General features: G+C 36.0%; 1 long non-coding RNA gene across 3 annotated transcripts in view; it reads left to right on the plus strand.

The window, feature by feature from the left end:
* Window positions 1-10,014, plus strand: part of LOC119418465 — a 30,778-nt gene that overhangs the window by 10,040 nt on the left and 10,724 nt on the right. Inside the window, exon 1 of one of the 3 annotated variants that reach the window (XR_005187193.1) lies at window positions 9,516-9,584. The exons of 1 other annotated variant lie outside the window; for it this stretch is intronic. This is a non-coding gene — a long non-coding RNA (uncharacterized LOC119418465). Of the gene's footprint in view, window positions 1-9,515; window positions 9,585-10,014 lie in introns of those variants that run through there. One more of the 3 variants, XR_005187194.1, reaches the window with a different exon arrangement.

Consider the following 10,014-nt stretch of genomic DNA (forward strand, 5'->3'; position numbering starts at 1 on the left):
AAACTGGTTGATCCACTCTGAGAAGGTGCTATTTAAGAGACTGAGCTGAAAACAGCACCTCAGACTGAGGAAGTCTCTCGGATGAGAGACGAAACGCTTCTACATTTTTTTTGCTTTGTTTTTTGTTTTCTTGTTTTTGAATGTCCAGAGGACCAGAATAAACTTTTTTGGAATAGAGAGCTTAGTTTTTTCCATTTTCCTGCTGATGCAGAGTCAAGGTGACAGTGGATCATGGCTATCTGCAGGGAAGACGTAGCCATTAAAGCTCACACTGGGATTTGTAGGAAAATAATGCTCTCTGGGAGGAAATCCACCGGCTACGGGAACAAGTTGAGAGCCTGACGTTGAGGCAGCGATTCAACGTTTTGCTGCATCTGACAAGGACATTAGATTCTTCACAAGGTAAGTCTTATGTGTGTGTTGATGTACGTTTGTGTTATACAGAGTATTAAATTATTTTAAGCATCTCTTCCATGAATTTTATGCAAAAGAGTTTTATGGCAGTCCTTTGTGTCATTTGTTGAGAACTTGTCAATACCTGTGTGATTTATTTGTGTGTGTGTGTGACTGGTCTGGTGTGGGAGAGGATGTTCTGTGTTCCTTTGTTCTGTTCTCTTTGTCTAAAAAACAAAAATCAGCAAAAAGACTGTTTAAAAAAAAAAAAATCAGATTTTAACATGCATTTTCAGTGCTGTTACACCTCTGAAATATTTTCTGCAGTTTCCTTTATTGTGACACCAGAACTGTTTCACTTAAACATTTAATTTCCTGAAATATAAACTATTTCTTTTCAAGCATAACTCTCAAACAATTCTTGGGTTTATTGTTGTTGTTTTTTTTATTACGTTGTGTAGGTAAATATAAACACGTTTTTTTGGGGTTTTTTCAGGTTTGCGTCATATGACCTCCTGATGTGTTTCTGGGCCATGATTGAGCCGACTCTGCCATCCATGGTCAGTGTTCACCAAGGACAGAGAGGAACTCTCATTCACTCCACTCCCTCAACCCATACCCTGCAGCCCATTGATGAGTTCTTCCTGTTCTTAAATTACCTTGCCCTTGGATCCAAACAATGGGACCTTGCTGAACGGTACGGTGTCCATCAGTCCATGGTCAGCCAGATCATCACATAAACTTTTTTATTTACAGTACTCTGCTCAATTAAGATCTAGATACCTGAAGACCAGATACGTAAAAATCTACCTGCAGACATGGACTACCCTGACACTACAGTCATCTTTGATTGCACTGAGCTGAGGTGTCAGTGTCCATCTTCCCCTCTCCAGAGTGAGGTGTTTTCATCTTATATGCAATACTGCACTCTGAAGGGGTTGATTGGGATTGCGCCACATGGGGCAGTGACATTCATCTCAGGACTGTATGCAGGGTCCATCAATGACCTTTTGGCACGCACACAGCTGGATATCTCATCAACTTGAAAACTTGATGATGTGTCTATCTCTGCTGCCATTTGTGGATTTTAAGGATGCATATTTAATTGGATTTAGGATAACTGGTCCCTGCTTTTTGGATTTGGCTGGTGGCTGGTTTTATCAACAATCAAGGAAGTCGTCAGCAGCAAATTTGGACCCAATCACGCTGCTTGCCTTTATGACGACTTGGTTCGTGCCTCTTCCTACCCAGACTCAAATGCTTTGGGCAGAATGGATCAGATCTTGGGGATTTTACTCAGTCACGTTCCATCGGTGTGGCCATGTAATTTGGACATTTCGGAACCGTTTGGACCAACACAGACTCAAGGTAGATGTCATTAAGTTCTGCCTGTCCCCAAATCAACTGTGTGTTTATCTGAATTTGGCTCCCCTGGCTGGCCTTGAAGGCCAGCTTATCTGAATTCGCCTGGAGAACATGTGATCTGATGCTCACCACCCCCTCCCTGAGGAATTTACAACTGATAACCAGATGAAACCAGCTGAATAAACATTGTGTCATCATTTCAGGACTCTTGGATTCTCATAGTCATTATTTTTGGCCATTCCCCGACATACCTCGAGAATGTTTACGGATCTCACCGGAGTACGCTGTCTGATTATCCCATCCTTATCTGAACTCTCACAGTGCCCTCGAGAACATCTATGGACATGCTCACCGCTCTCGTCGTCCCCCCTCTGCAGAATGTCTACGTCACTATGTGCTTGTTTGTGCGAGGTGTTCAGTATCAGAGTTTTTTCTTCTCAGGCAGGAAAAAAAAGTCTGATAGGAATTTTATCGCCTCCAATTCGTACATGTATCCAGTTTCACGACTTTTGTCTGTCTAAACAGATCTCACTTGTAAATGAGTTTTCTAGGCTCAATGTGACTTATCTGTCTAAATAACGGTTGAATTAATGAAAAGTGACAAGCAGATCACACGTGAATCTGGTCTCCTCACCTTCTTAAAACCTGGGATTGCTGTCATGTTGGACAGAGGCTTGTACCCTTCAAGGTTTACAGGCCAGCATTTATCTCTGTGAGGTCTCAGATACATCTGCAGACATGTCTGCAGGAAAAGTTAGACCCAGGCCATAGCACGCCTTAGGGTGCATGTGAAATGCCTAATTTGCAGGGTCAAAGGGCACAAGTTATTTGACTCTGAAATTACCCTAGGTGTTTTTGGGATTATCACCCAACTGTACACTGTTGCTTGTTTACTGACAAATTATGAGAATTGCCCACTAGTGAAGGCTTGGGCAAAGAAGCCTGACATCTGAGCAACTGCAAGAAAGTATATTGTATATTTATTATAATGAATAATAATGTAATAATTGTAATAACATTGTAATAATAGCACTGTCAGAGACATGGCTCAACGATGAAAACACAACTAATGTTCACATGGAAGGGTATGAATTATATCATGTGAACAGAAGCAACAAAAGAGGTGGTGGAGTGGCTCTATTTGTTAAAAAAGAAATAAAATGTAAATTAATTAATGAAATGTCAATAGTTGTTGATAATATCATGGAAATAATAACAATAGAAATAATAAACAAGAATGATAAAAACATATTAATAAGTTGTGTATATCGATCTCCAGGATCAAATATAGAAATATTCACTGATAAAATCGTACAACTATTGGACAAGAGTTTTAATAAAAGTATTTTTTTTGTGTGGAGACTTTAATATTGACCTGGGAAATAAAAAGATTCAAATAACATCAGTACATTTACAAATTCATTGTATAGTTTAAATCTTTATCCGTTAATATCAAAACCAACAAGAATTACAACTCATAGTGCTACAATAATCAATAATATTTTCACAAATGTAACAAATGGGGATGTGATGGGAGGTATTTTAATGAGTGATTTGAGTGATCACTTACCAGTTTTCACAATTTATAAAAGTGATCAAAGCATTACAAAAGAAATTACAATTAAGAAAAAAAACAATAAACACATCAAAAAAAGCAATGGACAAATTAAAAGATGATTTGCATAAACAAAGCTGGAAAGACGTGTATGTTGATGATGTAAACAGGTCATATGATGAGTTTATGAATATTTTAGGAGCTCTGTATGAAAAGAATTGTGTGCAAAATAATTATACAAAGAGAAGTGTTGTTGACCAACCATGGATGACGAAAGGGTTGAGAAATGCTTGAAAAAAAAAAAAAAAATTTGTATACATGTTTCTTGAAATTGAGAACACAAGAGGCCCAAGAGAAATATAAGAAGTATAAAAATAAATTAGTAGGGATTATAAGGAAACACAAGAAGGAATATTATAGTGATTTATTAAATAAAAGTAATGGTGATATGAAAGCTACATGGCGAGTAATAAATAGTGTTCTGAAAATTCATAAAGCAAAAACAGGTATTTCACAATATTTTTTGAAGGATGACAATGAAATCCATGATGAAAATGAAATTGTAAATGGATTTAATGATTATTTTGTTAACGTTGGACCAAGTCTTGCAGCTAAAATACCAAAAGTAGACAATAATGTGAACCATTCAGTTATAGGTTGTGACAACAGTATTTTTCTTAATGGAACTGACAAAGAAGAAATAATGAATGTAGTAAAAAATCTTACAGATAAGAGATCAAAAGACTGGGTGGACATGGATATGATGTTTGTAAAGGACATAATGAGTTATGTTATCGAGCCGTTTACATATATTTGTAATTTATCATTTTCAAAAGGAATATTTCCAGACAATATGAAAGTAGCTAAGATAGTTCCTCTCTTTAAAAATGGTGATAAATGTGTGTTCAATAATTATAGACCAATATCCTTATTACCACAGTTCTCAAAAATTCTAGAAAAACTATTTGTGACCAGATTAGATAAATTTATTACTAAACAAAACATTCTAAGTAGCAGTCAGTATGGGTTTAGAGCAAAAAACTCTACATCAATGGCTCTCATGGAAATAATAGAACAAATAACTACTGCTGTTGATCAAAAACAATATTGTGTTGGTATTTTTGTTGATTTAAAAAAAGCATTTGATACTATTGACCACACTATTCTCCTTGAAATATTGAATAAATATGGTATAAGAGGACCAGCATTACACTGGGTATCTAGCTATTTAAAAGATAGGAAACAGTTTGTACAAATAAATGGTGTAAGATCTGACCTCTGCAATATAATAATAATAATAATAATGAATTTAATTTGTAACGCACTTTTCATTAACAAAAATCTCAAAGTGCTACAGAGTGCAACTAAAATCAATGATAAAATCAACTAAAATCAGTGATAAAATCAACTAAAATCTGTGATAAAATCAACTAAAATCAATGATACAATCAACTAAAATCAATGATACAATCATGTGGAGGCAGAATAGGCTTGCTTAAAAAGAAAAGTCTTTAAGTCTTTTTTAAAGTCAGTCAATGATTGTGGAGCTCTCAGATATTCAGGGAGGGAGTTCCAGAGGTGGGGGGCAGCCACACAGAATGCCCGATCTCCCATGGTTCTTAATTTAGTTCGTGGAAGGTGGAGGAGATGACTGTTCTGTGATCGTAGGGACCGGGTGGATGAATATGGAGCAAGAAGGTCCTTCAGATAATCTGGTGAATTTCCGTATAAACACTGATGGGTGATGAGAGCAATTTTGTACTGAATTCTGTAAGTGACAGGAAGCCAATGGAGGTTATGGAGAATGGGTGTAATATGTTCAAATTTACGAGCTCTCAATAAAATCCTGGCTGCACTGTTTTGAATATATTGAAGCTTCTGAAGGTTTTTGCCGGGTATTCCAGTAAACAGGGAGTTGCAGTAGTCGAGCCTGGAGGAGACAAAAGCATGGATGAGTTTCTCTGCATCAGTAAAAGTGAAATATCACGTGTGGAGTTCCTCAAGGCTCTGTACTTGGAACAAAGTTATTTATTTTATATGCGAATGACTTAGTGAATGTATCAGGACTCCTCAAATGTGTCCTTTTTGCAGATGACACCACATTTTTTTGTTTGGGTAAAGATATAAAATGGATGTTGGAATTAATGAAGACAGAATTTGATAAAATACAAACTTGGTTTAAACTTAATAAATTATCATTAAATTTAGATAAAACTAAATACATGATATTTAGTAACAAAAAGAGAACTGTTGATGATCCATTTAAAATTGAGGGTGTTGAGATTTGTAGAGTTAATGAGATGAAATTTTTGGGTGTAATCATTGATGAACAGCTAACATGGAAAAATCACATAGATTCTGTAAGAACAAAAACATCTAAATCTATTGCAGTACTATACAAAGTCAGGGAATTATTAAATGATAAAGCTCTGTACATGTTGTATAACACAATCATTGTTCCACATTTAATCTATTGCATTGATGTTTGGGGGAAAGCGTGTAAAACATTTACAACGCCTATTTTTATTTTACAGAAAAGAGCTGTAAGAATTATCACCAGAAAGCATTACAGTCACCCATCAAACACATTATTTTATCAACTGAAGTTATTGAAATTCCATGATCTAGTAGATTACAGTATTTTATCAGTTATGTATAGGGCTCAAAATAACACATTACCATTAAATATCCAAAGAAATTTTGTTAAAAGACAAAGTTGTTATAATCTTAAGGGGATAGAAATATTTGTCAAACCAAAATTCAGAACTAGTCTGAAGGGAAGGTCTACCTCAATCCAAGGAGTTGGATTGTGGAATGGTCTAGAGAGTGATGTGAAAAATGCCAAGTCAATCAGAGTCAGAGTCAGAGTCAGAGATTCTTTATTGTCATTCGCACCTCATGTGGTACATGTGGTGGAGCGAAATTATGTACACAGGGTCCCAGTTACATCCAACAATAAAATGTATAAGAAAAACAGTAATAACATCTAAGATATGAACTAAGAAAAACATAATCTAAATATACACTAAGCACTCATAACATAAAAACATTGAACATCAGCACAAATATGAACATGAGTCTGTGTGAGCAGATGTGCACGCATGAACACATCAACAGTAAAACAGATCAGCAGCAACACGATGTGATTTTCACAGTGATTATTCTGGTTAGAGATTCATGAGTCTAACAGCCTCAGGGTAGAAGCTGTGTACATTGTGTACATTTAAGAAAAAGATCAAAGCTGAATTGTTAAAAAAAAAAAAAAAGAAATAGCTTAGTGTGTTTTTTGTATTAGAATTAGAAAAATTATAAAGAGTTATTCATTTTGTTTTGTTACTTGAAAACTATTATGATTGAACTAATTGTTTGATAAAAGGGGCAGATACAATAGGATTTTTTCTTCTTTCTGCTGCCTTTCATTTTAAATCTCTTGTATTTTTTTATATTGTTATGGATTTTTTTTTTTAATGAATAAACTTTATGCCATCCCATACCATATTCACTGTTCATTTTGTTATACAGCTTGTAATTAAATAAATAAAGTAAATAAAATGGTATTTAAAAGAAAATGTAACAAAAAAAAAAAAGAACAAACAGCTAGGTTGTAAGGCAATGTAGAAAACTAAAAGCAGGAACATGTCTGCATTGGTTTTTCCCAGGAACTTAATAGATGTTTGAAACCACTTAGAGAGGTCAAGGTCGAGAACTTCATATCTTTTTGCAAGATATTCCAGGAAACAGGAGCGGAGTAGGAGAAGGCCCTTTTGCCAAGTTCAGTCCGCACTGAGGGAACACTGCAGGTAATAATGTCCTGAGAGCGCACGCTGTAGCTGCACTCACGCAGAGACATGTAGGAGGAGATGTATGAAGGCAACAGACCAAGAAGTGATTTAAAGATGAAAATGTACCAGTGAGAGAGTCTGTGTGAAGTTAATGATGACCAGTTATCCAGTTTATACAGGGTGTAGTGGTGGGTACGGTAGTTACAGCCAGTTATGTATCTTAGTGCACCATGATAGACAGCATCCAACATCTGCAGAGTTCTTGTAGGAGCGTTCATGTAAATAATGTCACCATAGTCAGTGGAAGGAAGGAAAGTTGTAGTCACAAGGCATTTCATTCAATAATGTTGCTTTCTCTATCGATATTATCAAATATTGTTCTGCACTGAGACTGCCAAGCCCTGATGTAGTGGTCTATGTTAGAGCAGCTGACCAATCTTATAAAACTATTTCGATAATCTAAAGGAAAAGGGGGATGAGGAGCAGATTATACAATTTTTTTATTACATTTGTTAAAAACCTCATGAAATATTTTGTCCTATTTGATGATGTTTGTTGTGAATATCTTAACATATTTCAAGCCCCCATCTTGGAGATTTTATGTTTACTTAATGCGCTTCCTAAAGAAATTATATTTTTGATCAAAAACATGACCCACTAAACTATACAACCACAATTACCCTCCTTACTGATCCATGGGGTCCAATTTTTAGATAAAAAAAATGTAATAACTCTTTTATAAGGAAGTGTTTAACCAACCATTTATTTCCTGGGCTACAAAATAAGAATAATATCCCAAATAAATTTGATAAACAATCGCTCACTACAATAAGATCTATGTATTCAACATTTCCCATTGCACCTAAAGCAAAAGAAACACACTTTAAAATTATGACTGACATTTATCCATTTAAGGAATTACTGAGAAAACGCTTTAATATAGGTGATAACATGTGCACATCCTGTGACAGTGATACTGAAACAACTGATCACCTGTTATTTTTCTGTGCAGCTGTTAATAACTTCTTAAGATGATTATAGTCATGGTTTAACAGTATTTTTCCATCATCACCATTTTCCCTTTGCACAGAATATATACCAAGTATTTTTTTTATACTATTTAATCTTTGTTTTATTCTGCTTACCAAGTTTTTGCTATGTTAAGTTTTGAATCAAACTTGTCTTAAATGCCGATAAAACCAAAGGAATGCTTTTTTTCAAACAGGAAGTCGGTCCCAGCAGTTCTTCCTCCAATTTTATCCTCAAATGGTGTCCTGATTGAGTTTGTTGATTCCTATAAATATTTGAGTATCTTGGTCGACTCGCATCTCTCTTTTAAGCTCCATGTGGAAAACCTAGTAAAGAAACTGAAAGTTAAACTGGGTTTCTTTTTCAGAAACAGATCCTGTCCAACTCTGAACGCTAGGAAACGCCTTGTATCTGTGACCTTCCTTCCCTCCATTGACTACGGTGACATTATTTACATGAACGCTCCTACAAGAACCCTGCAGATGTTGGATGCTGTCTATCACGGTGCACTAAGATTCATAACTGGCTGTAACTACCGTACCCACCACTGCACCCTGTATAAACTGGATAACTGGACATCATTAACTTCACACAGACTCTCTCACTGGTACATTTTCATCTTTAAATCCCTTCTTGGTCTGCTGCCTTCATACATCTCCTCCTACACGTCTCTGCGTGAGTGCAGCTACAGCGTGCGCTCTCAGGACATTATTACCTGCAGTGTTCCCTCAGTGAGGACTGAACTTGGCAAAAGGGCCTTCTCCTACTCTGCTCCTGTTTCCTGGAATATCTTACAAAAAGATTTGAAGCTCTCAACCTTGACCTCTCTAAGTGGCTTTAAGAATTTGTTGGACTCCTGGCAAGGACCAATGCAGACATGTTCCTGTTTTTAGTTTTCTACATTCACCTTATAATCTAGCTGTTTTTGCTACTTTTTTGCCATCTTGTTTTAATTTGTAAAAAAAAAAAAAAAAAAAATCTGTATGCCTCTGTTATAATTGTCTGTTGTTGTTGCTGTTGTCTGTTGTTGTCATCATGCTTTGTTGAAATCAGATCTCTCTTTTAAATGAGTCCTCGAGGCTCAATGGGGATTAATCTGTCTAAATAAAGGTTGAATGAATGATTATTGTTCTGAACTTTGAACATGGACTTTGTTTGTTCTGAACTTTGTTTTCAACTTTGTATTGTGAACTGGTATAAATAAAGTTTTTGAAGAAAAAAAAAAGAAGTCAAATAAATTCATATAAATGCGGTTTTGAATAAAAAAAAAAAAAGGATGCGACCCCTGATACAAGAGAGGGCGACCGTTCCAAGATGGCGCCCTACGTTGTTCATCGCCTGGACGGTTGCGCATGCGCAAATGAGCTGAATTAAGGTCCACTCTTGCGCTCTGTTCCTACAGGAAGTACCTCCCGCTGATCGGTCCGTTTGTTTACGGCTGTAATTTTAGCGAATTTACGGTAAGAAAACTTGCTTGGTGTTGTGTAGTTATCTGTCTGTCACACGGTCATCCATCCACTGTGTTGCAGTGCTGGAGTCTGGCTTTCTAACACGGTTCCTGCATTTCTTTGTTTATTGTTGACTGTAATTTTAGCCTTGATGCTACTACTGTTGTTAGCATTCAGAGCTAGTAGTAGCTTTGATTTAAATGACTTATTTGTTAAGGTGACCAGATTTCTTAAGTGAATTCTGGGGACATTTCCAGCTCGGAGACCAAAAACAATGAAATTTTATCAAGATGAAATTAAAACGGGGAGAACACAAAGTTTGTTTTCTCAGTCATCCAGGTATATAACAACAAAAAAGGTTGAATCATGTCATCTGGACTTCGTTTTTTTGTTAAAAAAGAAACGTTTCGCCCCTCATCCAAGAGGCTTCGTCAGTCTGAGG

This window comes from Nematolebias whitei, chromosome 12 (genome assembly GCF_014905685.2).
Source record: "Nematolebias whitei isolate Nwh7 chromosome 12, NemWhi1, whole genome shotgun sequence".
Classification (NCBI taxonomy): Eukaryota; Metazoa; Chordata; class Actinopteri; order Cyprinodontiformes; family Rivulidae; genus Nematolebias; species Nematolebias whitei.